General features: G+C 39.7%; 1 protein-coding gene across 4 annotated transcripts in view; it reads left to right on the plus strand.

Moving 5' to 3' along the window:
- ZNF518A (zinc finger protein 518A) overlaps positions 1-12,660 on the plus strand; it is a 34,973-nt gene that overhangs the window by 10,220 nt on the left and 12,093 nt on the right. For 3 of the 4 annotated variants that reach the window (XM_012000077.1, XM_012000083.1, XM_012000090.1), the window contains exon 4: positions 12,342-12,487. The exons of the other annotated variant lie outside the window; for it this stretch is intronic. The gene's annotated coding sequence lies outside the window, so the exon portion shown is untranslated. The remainder of the gene's footprint in view (positions 1-12,341; positions 12,488-12,660) is intronic. 4 annotated transcript variants of the gene reach the window in all.

Consider the following 12,660-nt stretch of genomic DNA (forward strand, 5'->3'; position numbering starts at 1 on the left):
TTTTTTTGAGACGGAGTCTCGCTCTGTCGCCCAGGCTGGAGTGCAGTGGCCGGATCTCAGCTCACTGCAAGCTCTGCCTCCCGGGTTCACGCCATTCTTCTGCCTCAGCCTCCCGAGTAGCTGGGACTACAGGCGCCCGCCACCTCGCCCCGCTAGTTTTTTGTATTTTTTAGTAGAGAGGGAGTTTCACCGTGTTAGCCAGGATGGTCTCGGTCTCCTGACCTCATGATCCGCCCATATCGGCCTCCCAAAGTGCTGGGATTACAGGCTTGAGCCACCGCGCCCAGCCTGGGAGGACTATTTTCATTCATGTTAGAAATGATGGTGGCCTGGACTAAGATGATGACAGTGGACAGGAAGAGAAGAAGGGAAATACAAGATCTGTTGTTTCTATTTTGGTTTTTGTTTCTGTTTTTTCGAGACGGAGTTTTGCTCTTATTGCCTAGGCTGGAGTGCAATGGCACGATCTTGGCTCACCACAACCTCCACCTCCTGGGTTCAAGTGATTGTCCTGCCTCAACCTCCCGAGTAGCTGGGATTACAGGCATGCGCCACCACACCCGGCTACTTTTGTGTTTTTAGTAGAGGCGAGGTTTCTCCATGTTGGTCAGGCTGGTCTCAAACTTGCAACCTCAGTTGATCCACCTGTCTCAGCCTCACAAAGTGCTGGGGTAGGCATGAGCTCAAGATCTGGTTTTGAGATAGAGTTGACCAGGCTTGCTTATGGGTCAGTGTGGGAAGTAAGGGATGGAGGAATCAAGGATGAATCTTGATTTCTGGCTCGTGAAAGTGTATGGATTTTAGTGCCACATACTAAAATGTGGACATACAGTTTCTAATCATGGAGGCAGGTGCTGTATAGACCTAGAGAAAACTTAAACCATTTATATTATTTAGTGAAGCTGAGCAGGAATGGATCATGTGATAACATGTTCTCCCAGCAAGCAGCAGTACATCTTTTGATTTTCTTCCCTCCTCTCGTGTATTCCAAATCAAAATCTGCCTATTCTAAATCACTGTCACCGCGAAATGACAAACAGAAGAAAAGAGCAAGAGATGAAAATAATCCCTTTCCTATACTGAATTCAATGGTACTTATGTCACTTTGGACAAATTAATTCAGATTTTTCTCCCAATTCCTACCTATTAAAAAGGTGATTTCTGTCAGAGTGTGGTGGCTCATGTCTCTAGTCTCAGCACTTTGGGAGGCTGAGGTGGGCAAATTGCTTGAGACCAGGAGTTCAAGACCAACCTGGGCAACATGGTGAAACCCCATCTCTAAAAAAAAAAAAAAATTGGGCAAATTAGCTTGGCATGGTGGTGCAAACCTGTAGTCCCAGCTACTTAGGAGACTGAGGTGGAAGAATCAATTGAGCCCTGGCGAGGCTGTAGTGAGCCATAATTATGCCATTGCACTTCAGCCTGGGAGACAGAGTGAAAAAAAAGATGGGGGGTTGTGGGAGTGGTTTCTGACTCAGTGTGTTTTAAACCAAGTTCCAAATTATTGCAGCAAAAAAAGTTTACATGCTCTTTGAAGTTCGCTATGAATTGATTTAATCTAAAATCATAGTCATATTTGATTTGAAAATGAGAGAATGAATCGCTTAAAAATATATGGGTTAGGTACCTGTTTACCGAGTCTTCTGGTTTTTGTGAGGAAAAAGCGAGAAATATTAAGTAAAACTTGCGTTTAGGAAGCTTATAAATTATCTAGGGAGGTAAAACTTTAATGAAATTATGGAATAGTATAAAGCAGTTTGTAATAAATGGTGAGCACTGGCTACTCTTTCAGTGGATATTCAGAGAAAGGAGAGATTTAGTGTGTATTGTAGAAGGTTACATGCCCCTATAGGAAGCAGAATTTGAAAGGAGGTTTGAATAGTATTGAATTTAGATAGAGGGAAAGAGATGCCATGCCTGGTGACCGAAAATTATATGAACAGAACAAAGGTCAATAAAGGTGTATGTGTGGGTAAGCATCTTTTATATTGGGCACAGTGAGAAGTCATAGTTTCAGGGAGTAATAAAGAGTAAGGTTTACCTGAACCTAGAACCGCTTCTGTATTTTAATTTTTAATTTTAAACTCCTTTATAATTGTGTACCAATATCAACTGCATACCAGAATAGTATGTGACCCACAGATACACTAGAATTTTGAACATTTCCAGATCTGTATTTAATTAGTTTTGCATGATTAACCCTACATTTCTTTCTTTTTTCTTTTTTTTTTTTTTTTTGAGACATGGTCTAGCTCTGTTGGGCTGGAATGCAGTGGTGCTTGGCTTGCTGCAACCTCTGCCACGCAGGTTTAAGTGATCCTCCTACCTCAGCCTCCTGAGTAGCTGGGAATACAGGCACATGCCACCACACTTGCCTAATTTTTAAAATGCTTTTGTAGAGATGAGGTCTCACTGTATTGCTCAGGCTGGTCTTGAACTCCTGGGCTCAAGCAGTTCTCCCGCCTCTGCCTCCCAATGTGCTCGGATTATAGGCCTGAGCCACTGTGCCTGGCCTACATTTCTTTTTCCATGTTTAAGTTGTTCATTAAACCACAGTGATTTGGAAAGAGCTGGATTTGGTTATGTATGTAAACTGGTATAAAACCATTTCTTGCACTCTCTTAAAATGTGATAGGCATTAGTTTTGCAGGTAAACTTTCGGAAAACTTAAAACAGGTACAAAAAAAAGTAAGCCCAAAATGTTTGTTTCAAGTAATGAATAGGTAATAGTTATTTTGAGGGTACTAAAATAGATTCTGCTTTGAAAGTAATATTCTTAGGGGGGTGTGTGTGTGTGTGTGTGTTTCTAGACTCCTTTTAGCAGAACCTTATATTTTTCAGTAAGCTTTTACTGTACATGCTGCTTTGGTTTTATCACCAGTAATGTATTCATTCATATGACTGTTTTGCCTGTATTAATCTACAGAAAAAGGATTGAATGACTTAAGGAATGCGGTAGTTTTCTATGTGATGAGACAACTTACAGAGCTACATGCTGAGTCACGAATATAGCTAAGCTAAAGCTAGAGTTTTCTAGTTTTCTTTGGTTTTTAAGCAACTTGAATATAGTTAAATAGCACATAGATTCTTCCTTTTTAGACTCTGTAGAATGCCTTTGACTTTTAATTATCGTAGAAAGCAAATACAACTGTCTAGGAATGTTGCCTTTTGATGAACTCTTCAAATCTTCCTTATCTTTGGCATTGTACTTTGGGAATTATCTTTTAAAAGTCTTTCTGGACCCAATGTGTGATTTCTATTTTTTTTTCTTTTTTTTTTTTATTGCAATAGAATCTCACTGTCACTTGGGCTGGAGTGCAGTTGGCAGTTGGCTCACTGCCAACCTCTGCCGCCTGGGTTCGAGTGATTCTCGTGTCTCAGCCTCCTGCAGGATTACAGGTACCCACAACCATGCCCGGCTGTATCTTTAGTACAGATGGGGTTTCACCATGTTGGCCAGGCTATTCTTGAACTCCTGACCTCAGGTGATCCGCCTGCCTTGGCCCCGCAAAGTGCTGGGATTACAGGGGTGAGCCACTGCGCCCACCTGTGATTTCTGACCTATGTATGTTAACATTACTAGTTCCTTGGCTCCTCACTTTTTATTTGGATTGTCACTCTAGTCATTTAATTTCCTCCTTTCTATTTTTACTCTTTCTCCAGTTTATCTTGCTTTCTAGTACCCTTCTAATATTTCTAATGTACATCTTTTATAACTTTTTTCTGTTCATAAATTGACAATTGCTTCTGTTAATCTTTCATTTCCAATTCAGATCTGTCCTCTGTAGTCTGTTCTCACTTAACCTCCCCATCGTGCATTCTCTTTTTGATCTAGACCCTGTGGTACCTTGGGAGAAAAATAGTTTCCTTTCATTGTTTCTTTCTTCTGTTCTTCTGGTTTAGATTGCCTTTGCTCCTTTCTTACATGTTTAAGTCCTGCTACTCTTTAAAGGGTCCTCACAAAACCTACCTTTCTGTGAAGTAAACACAGTCATCATTGATTTGTCAACTTTTTGTATTAAGAAGCCTCTGATTACAAGCAGTAGAAACCAATGTGAGCTAGCTTATGTTGAAAGCGGAAATTACTTTAAGGATACAGAATTTCCTGGAATTCAGGAGTAGGAATATATAGGCAGACCTCATAAAGGCTTGTGGTGGTGACATTGCCCTCTTGGTTTCAGTCAGGGTTCTTAGGAGAGCTGATTATTTTTCTCCTGTTGATTTGGTTTTCTGGTTTGTTTTTTGCTATGCCATGCTGTCATTTTTTTAAAAAACAATTAAACTATCGTCAGTAGTTTGGAGGATACCCTTCTGCAGATCTTGCTTGTATACATGTATGCTTATAAGATCTTTCCTCTTAGCATGAAAATGACATGAAAATGAGGATCATTTCTCCTACTTTAAAAATGTATTCTGTGCCTCAGTCTGCAGCTTCCTTCGTCGTTGTTTTTTTAGACAGGGTCTCGCTCTGTCACCTAGGCTGGAGTGCAGTGGCATGATCATGGCTCACTGCAGCCTTGACCTCCCAAGCTCAAGCAATGCTTCCACCTCAGCCTTCCGAGTAGCTGGGACTACAGGCGCACGCCACCACGCTTAGCTAATTTTTGTATTTTTTGTAGAAATGGGGTTTCGCCATGTTTCCCAGGCTGGTCTTGAACTCCTGAACTCAAACCATCCACTCACCTTGTCTTCCCAAAGTGCTAGGATTATAGGCATGAGTCACCATGCCCAGCCTACATCTTCTTTTCAAAATAAAAAAATATATATTAGGTAGAATAAATATTGTTTGAAGTCAATTCAGTACACATACTTCTTTCTGTATAATTTCATGTGGATGTTCCGTTATTTTATAATTTTCCTATTCCTGGGCATTTAAGTGATACTGATATATATATTTATATGTTACGCTTTTTAGGGGGTAGGGTATTCTTAAAAGTGAGGTTTTTGTGAGTATACAAAATTGAGTATTATCAAGGAATACCAAAGTGACTCAAGCAGTAGAAAATCTAAAGAGCCCAGAAACCACAGAAGGACTTGCAAAGGTTGTAAGGTCTAAAAAGCTGAAGTGTTACTAGTTCCATATGGTGTTCTTGGTGCAGTCTGTATAATTTTAAGGAAAGAACAAAAATTAAACTATGGTCAGTAGTTTGGTTAGTGAACTATTTCAGAGCAGATGAAATAGTGGTAAGTACCGCAATCCATTTTACGAACCCTCTGTAATACCACTGCCAAAACTGTTATAGATAGCAAAAAAAAAAAAAGAAAAAAAATCTAAATAACATTTTGTCAGATGAAATTCAGCACTTTATTAAAGAATAATATGCTGCATATTGCAAAAATAGTTCAACATTATAGTTGCTGTTCATTTCTTTGTATAGCATATAGAAAGAAATATATAGGCAAAATTAAATGGGTGTTAAAATTTTTAGTATTTCTTTTAACAGTATCAAGATCAGGAACCATATTGTTAGTTGAATACCATTTGTTTTTGTATAAAATACATGTATCTTTTTATTTTTTTGTTGAGATGGAGTCCCTCTCTGTTGCCCAGGCTGGAGTGCAGTGGCACGATCTCAGCAACCTCCATCTCCTGGGTTCAAGTGATTCTCCTGCCTCAGCCTCCCAGGTAGCTGGGATTACAGGCATGGGCCACCACACCCGGCTGATTTTTGTATTTTTAGTAGAGATGGGGTTTCACCATGTTGGTCAGGCTGGTCTTGAACTCCTGATCTCAGGTGATCTTCCCACCTTGGCCTCCCAAAGTGTTGGGATTACAGGTGTAAGCCACTGCTCCCAACCACATCTTTTTATTTATGTAACAACACTGCATACATAATTGCTATTCTGGTTGTATTAATTCCCATTACTTTTTAGGTAGCCTTATTCCTCACAAATTAATTGTTAAACAAACTAAAAACACTTAGAGCATGAATTTATATAACATGAGTGAAATTTAGTAACATAATTCATCATTCTCTTGAGTGTTTGTTTACCATTAACTTTGACGCTGGTGTTAAAGCGTTCTCTGCACTGGTATGAGTGGGTATGTGTGTGTTGATATGGGGAACACAGAATTGAATGATACCTATATTGTTTTGATTTCTTCTTCACCTTTAGTGTCAACATTCTCCTATTTTATACTGGCAGCAAGTATATTATTTTGAGTTTGTTTAAGAAAAACTCAGTTGGTTTACCACAGAAGTCACTTGCTTTGTTTGAGAATTTCAAAATTATCATGGCTTCATGCCACTTTATTTCATAAAGTTTCATAAAATTGCAGTCTAGAGGCAAAAAGATTGCTGTTTTCACAACATCCAAATGTAAGTTGTTTGCTTGTGCTATCATAAGGTAGTATGCCAGTGTGGAGGCCCTGGTGATCTAAGACAGCATTTTATGAAACACTGACCTAAGAGTAACCAGTGATCACTAGGAACATTTTTTTATGTGTGTTCTTGACTTTTTACTTTTTACACATTTGTTTATCCATTCTGTATCCATCTATCAGTATTTGAACAAATTAAACTCTATTATGTCTACTGTTAATTTTTTCTTCACTTAAGGTATGTTACATATCATTGTGTTAATAAATGTGAGTTTACAGTATTGATTTTTAGATTGCATAATATTCCCTTAAAATACCATACTTGATTTAATCATTATTTATTGGTGGATACTTATTTTTAATTTTGTGATTTTATAAACAATGGCACAAATAATATTTCTGATTATTAGCTTTAGGATGCATTTCTAGAAGTGAATCAGAAGTTGTATGCCTTTTCCCCCAGACTTTTTATGTATGTATTGCAAACTGTTCTTTATAAAAGTCACGCCAGTTTTATCTCCATCATTAGTATATCATTGTGCCTTTTTTCCCTTACTGACCAACACTAGGTATTACAAATATGTAACATCTTTTGCAGTCTGATTGGCAGAAGTTTTCTCATTTTTGTTTGTTTTGAATTCTAGTGAAGTTGGGCGTGTTTTCACTTATATTCCTCTGTGACTTTCTTCTTTGGGTCTTTTGCCCAGTTTGTAACTTGTTTTTATTTTTATTATGAAATGTGTTTATGTACCAAATGCACACTGTGTGTATGGTTTAAAGATAAATATCTGCATACCAACTGTTTGAAAAACAGAAGCTCCTTTCCTCTACCCTCATTGTGTTCTCTCTGGTCATATCCTCCTCTCTGCTCCTAACCAATATGAAACTACCGTTCTAACTTTTGGTATTTTGATGACTATAAACACCAAATTGTTTAGTTTTGAAACTTTGGTAGCAAGCCTAAATCTAGCTGTACAGTGAAAGGGTAACAGTGGCACTAGTAGATGAAGGCTCCCAGGAGAAGTTAAGGTAATAGCATACGTAGATCACAGTCTGGTTTTAGCTTCCCTAGAATTTACCAGAGCCGCTTTTGGGGAGGTCTAGGTAAGTCATGAGTGAATCCTAGCAACCTTAGGGCTCACTGTAATCAGAGAATCTGGCAGGCCCAGAGTATAGACCAGATAGTGGATGTCTGAGAGAGGCTGCTCTGTAATCTTGGTTTCTAAGCTCACCATGCAGTTGATCTGGATATAAAGGTATGGAGGGAAAAGCAGGAATATGATGAGTTTATGCCAATACAAGCCAAATACAGATAAGAATCTGGGTCAGGCTCACCTGGGGATTCTGTCCAGTGGTTGAAAAGATGGTACAGTGTCAGTGATGTTTTTGGCGGTAGAAGTCCTCAATGTGTCTTTTGATGTCGAAGATGTCTTGTCTTTGGACTGACAGGAGCATGTGATCTGTGGTGCAACTGTTTGTTATCCTGGTATTTCCCTTTACCATCATCTTGGGGATGTTATTTACTTCTCTCTATTCCATTTGATCTCACAATGCATATATTTCATGTCTTTCTCTCTCTTGGTTTATTCTTTCATTTTGTTGGAGTATATCTTATAGTAACAACTTGGGGGAGGATGTCTGGCAGGTAAATTTTGAGATTTTGCATGTCTTCATTTTACCCTTATACTTAGACCTTTGGCTAAATGTAAAATTCTCGGTTGAAACTTTATGCCAGAATTCGAAGATATTGCCCCTTTGTCTTTGTCCATCTGTTATTGTTGTTATTGTTGTTATTTGATTTCTAATTTGTTTTCTGACCTTTTTTGTTTCTTTTTAGAAACTGGATTTTGCTTCTACTGTTATGAATCTTTGCAATGATATGCCTTCGTACTTTACACTGAGCACTTGAAAATGTCCACTTGGTGGACGTTTTCATCCTGGAAACTGCTTTCCTACAGCTCAGTACTTTAAAAAGTTATTTTATTGATGATTTCCTTCCTCTTTTTCTTTGTACTCTCTTCCTGCCCTCCTGTTAGTCAAATGTTAGACCTCCTAGGTTGCTCCTCTAACTTTCTTACCTTGTTTCTCCTGTTTTTCATCTCTGTGTTTTGTTTTTTTTTGAGAAGTTATTTCACCTTTACCTTACAGCCCTTCCATTGCCCGTTTTTGCTTCTTTATGTTTTCTTATTTCTTAGAGTTCTTTTTGTTCTTTTGATGTTCCCTTTTTGTGGCATCCTGTTCTTACTTCTTATATCCCTGGAAATCAGTGAATTTTTAAAAATGTATTGTCTTGGCCAGGCACGGTGGCTCACACGTGTAATCCCAGCACTTTGGGAGGCTGAGGCAGGCGGATCACCTGATGTCGGGAGTTCGAGACCAGCCTGACCAACATGGAGAAACCCCGTCTCTACTAAAAATACAAAATTAGCTGAGTGTAGTGGCCCATGCCTATAATCCCAGCTACTAGGGAGGCTGAGGCAGGAGAATTGCTTGAACCTGGGAGGCAGAGGTTGCAGTGAGCCAAGATCGTGCCATTGCACTGCAGCCTGGGCAACAAGAGTGAAACTCCATCTAAAAAAAAAAAATTGTCTTAATACATAGTCTCAGTTTCTAACAAATCACTTTTTTTTAATTTATTTGGTCTGGATCTTGAACTAATATTAGAGGGTTTTCTCAGATATCTGGTAATCCTTGGCTGTCTGCTTGTGTCTCAGAAGCTCCTGGAAAGCCCAGTCTGAACCCATAGAAGGGTTTGTAACACAAAGTTTTGACTCCCACTGTGGGGAGCTCTTTGGACTGGGCCAGGCACCAGAATCTGGCCCAGTGCTTCTCCAGCTGGTGAAGCTCTAGGATTTTTTTTCCTTTTTTTTCTTTTTGAGACGGAGTCTCGCTCTGTCGCCCAGGCTGGAGTGTGGTGGCTCAGTCTCGGCTCACTGCAAGCTCCGCCTCCCGGGTTCACACCATTCTCCTGCCTCAGCCTCCCAAGTAGCTAGGACTACAGGAGCCCACCACCACGCCTGGCTAATTTTTTGTATTTTTAGTAGAGACGGAGTTTCACCGTGTTAGCCAGGATGGTCTCAATCTCCTGACCTTGTGATCTGTCTGTCTTGGCCTACCAAAGTGCTGAGATTACAGGCATGAGCCACCGCGCCTGGCCTGATTTTTTTTTTTCCCTTTTACCTCTCAGTCTATTACAGCTGATAGTTTTAAAGCATAATAAAAATAAATTGCCAGAATAATGAAATTTTAAAAATGAAAACATATAAAACACAAGTATGTATTTTTATTATTAGATTTAACAGATAATAACCCTAACTCTGAAAATTTCTGTATTAGTTTATAAATGTTTATTTTCAGTTTCGGTACTTACCTTGTCATGGACTGGTGACAGATGGCTTATGGACCATCAGCAGACCATAGTTTAAGGAGCATTGTTGTCACCTAGGAGCCAACCTAGAAGCAGAAAAAAAAAAGGGATATGAGGTGAGGGTTTGTGTCTCATGTATGTGGTGATTTAATCCTCTTGGTTTTGGTGTAGTACCTACTCTCTCACCTGTGCCTGGTCTCCCCGAAAACAAAGATTCTGTTTTACCCACTGTACAGAGTAAGCCTCTAGACTTCTGTAGTGGGGAAACAACAGTAACCGATAGCTTGATAGAGTGAGGAAGAGAATCTTAGCATCTAACTAAAAGTCAACCTGCTTTCTCCAAATTTCTGTTTTAGCTTCCCCCTCACTCCTTCCTCCCATTTCAGAGTTGCTTGGTGCTGCCAGTTCTTAGGCCTCGTAAAGATTCAGAATGTAAAATGTGTTAGTTGCTATCTTTCCCAACTGTCTGCAAGGTCATTTATGTGCTTTTCAGTATCCAAAATTTTGTTGCTGTTGTTTCTTCTGCTGTTTTCCGTTGTGAATTTTGCTGTAAGCAATTCTAAATATTTGTTGTCGCAAGTGTTCTTTTTCTCCATCCAGTCTTTTCTGCTTTCTTAACTATATTAATAACAATGTTTATATTCATTTCTGTGTTGTAGGTTATATTGTTTATAGATATTTGTTCTATATTACTTTTTTTGAGTTCTTTGTGATTTAAATTTGAATTTGCTGAAGTATTTACTGAAAACTTTTTTCTTTAAAGAGTACATATGTAGTATATTTTCTGAATCTTTGCATATCTAAAATTGTGCTTTTCCCTCACATATGGAACTTTTCTGGATGTGAAATTAATCTTGGGTTACCTCAGAACTCTATATAAATATTATTCCATTTTCTTCTCGAGTTTAGAGTTGTGAATAAAATGTCTGATTAATATTGGTGTTTGGGCTGGGCGTGGCGGCTCACACCTGTGATCCCAGCACCTTGGGAGGCCAAGGCAAGTGGATCACGAGGTCAGGAGATCGAGACCATCCTGGCTAACACGGTGAAACCCCATCTCTACTAAAAATACAAAAAAAAATTAGCCGGGCACGGTGGTGGGTGTCTGTAGTCCCAGCTATTTGGGAGGCTGAGGCAGGAGAATGGCTTGAACCTGGGAGGCGGAGCTTGCAGTGAGCTGAGACTGTGCCACTGCACTCCAGCCTGGGCCACAGAACAAGGCTCAGTCTCAAAAAAAAAAAATAAAATAAAAATAAAAAAATTGATATCTGATTAAAGGTGGTGTTGCTGATGAAAAATCCCTTTTTTTAAGGTAACTATGACCACCTTTTTGGATAGCATTTCATTTTTATCTTTTAAGCTAAAAATTTTTACAAGAATAAGTTGTAGATACTGAGCTTTATATTCTCCTTCTACCTTGTAATCTTGCCTGGTTATTTGGAGAGCCTTTGATTTTAAAAATTTAGGTCTTATTGGAAATAAACAAAAACCTAGGTACAATTTTTTCTCATTTTCAAAATCATTATTGCTCCCGCATCTACTTTGTTCACTCTTATATGACAGTCAATATGCTCTTTTTTATTTTATTTTATTTTATTTTTGAGACGGAGTCTCGCTCTGTCGCCCAGACTGGAGTGCAGTGGCCGGATCTCAGCTCACTGCAAGCTCCGCCTCCCAGGTTTACGCCATTCTCCTGCCTCAGCCTCCCAAGTGGCTGGGACTGCAGTCGCCCGCCACCTCCCCCGGCTAGTTTTTTGTATTTTTTTTAGTAGAGACGGGGTTTCACTGGGTTAGCCAGGATGGTCTCGATCTCCTGACCTTGTGATCCGCCCGTCTCGGCCTCCCAAAGTGTTGGGATTACAGGCTTGAGCCACCGCGCCCGGCCCTCAATATGCTCTTTTTTTCAATATGCTAGTTATTATCTGATTTTTTTTTAAGTTTTCTCTTTTTGTTTTAATTGCAGTAACTTTCTTTTTGTTTTTTGTTTTTGTTTTTGTTTTGTGACAGAGTCTTATTCTGTCACCCAGCTTGGAGTGCAGTGGCATGATCTCGGCTCACTGCAGTCTCCACCTCTACCTCCTAGGTTCAAGTGATTCTTGAGCCTCAGCCTCCTGAGAAGCTGGGATTACAGGCACCCATCACCATGCCTGACTAATTTTTGTGTTTTTAGTAGAGATAGGGTTTCACCATGTTGGCCAGGCTGGTCTCAAACTCCTGACCTCAGGTGATGTGCCCTCCTCGGCCTCCCATAGTGTTGGGATTACAGGCGTGAGCCACTACTCCCGGCCTTACTGCAATAACTTTCATTATGGTCACAGCTGGGTGGGAGAACAGGGGAGAGGTTTCTCAGAAGGTTCAGATTATTTTCTCTTTTTAGAGCTGCTGTATCCAGTGATGTTTCTGCCTACTTATCTTTTTTTGTTGGCATTGGTGGTTAAGATGAATTCCTAGAGAATACACCAAGATTTTCTCAGTGTTTTTGTTAGGAGAAGGGGAAGCTGAGATTTAACCTCATTTATTTTTCTGACAGTGTAGAGATAATTCCGTTATGTGGCGAAAGGACAGGGCTGTTGAGCAGAGGAAGATAGCCGTGGGTGTAGGAAGATTCATCTTTGTTCAGAAATAATGTCCTCTTTGCATCTCTCCTGACAGTTGGTGCTAACAATCCCCTACTCTGGCCTCTGGACCTAGCTTGAAGTTCTGGATTAATTTCCTTCTTCCTTGTACCTCAGCCTGAGCCTTCTGTCACCCAAAGGGCTCCAGCTTTTTTTCACTCAGGCCTCACTTTATCTTCCAAGGTATGTTTAGGGGTAGGAGTAGTCAGAATTATGTCTCTCACTTCCTTACTTGGGGTATAATGGGCAGATCCTCATTAAATATTGATTGGATGAATGTTCCTAGTGAACTCCCTGTTTAAAAATGGTGGTTGGCAGTGGGTCGGCGTTTGTTTTTACTCCCCTCTCACCAGACC

This window comes from Mandrillus leucophaeus, unplaced genomic scaffold, assembly GCF_000951045.1.
Source record: "Mandrillus leucophaeus isolate KB7577 unplaced genomic scaffold, Mleu.le_1.0 Scaffold117, whole genome shotgun sequence".
Lineage (NCBI taxonomy): Eukaryota > Metazoa > Chordata > Mammalia > Primates > Cercopithecidae > Mandrillus > Mandrillus leucophaeus.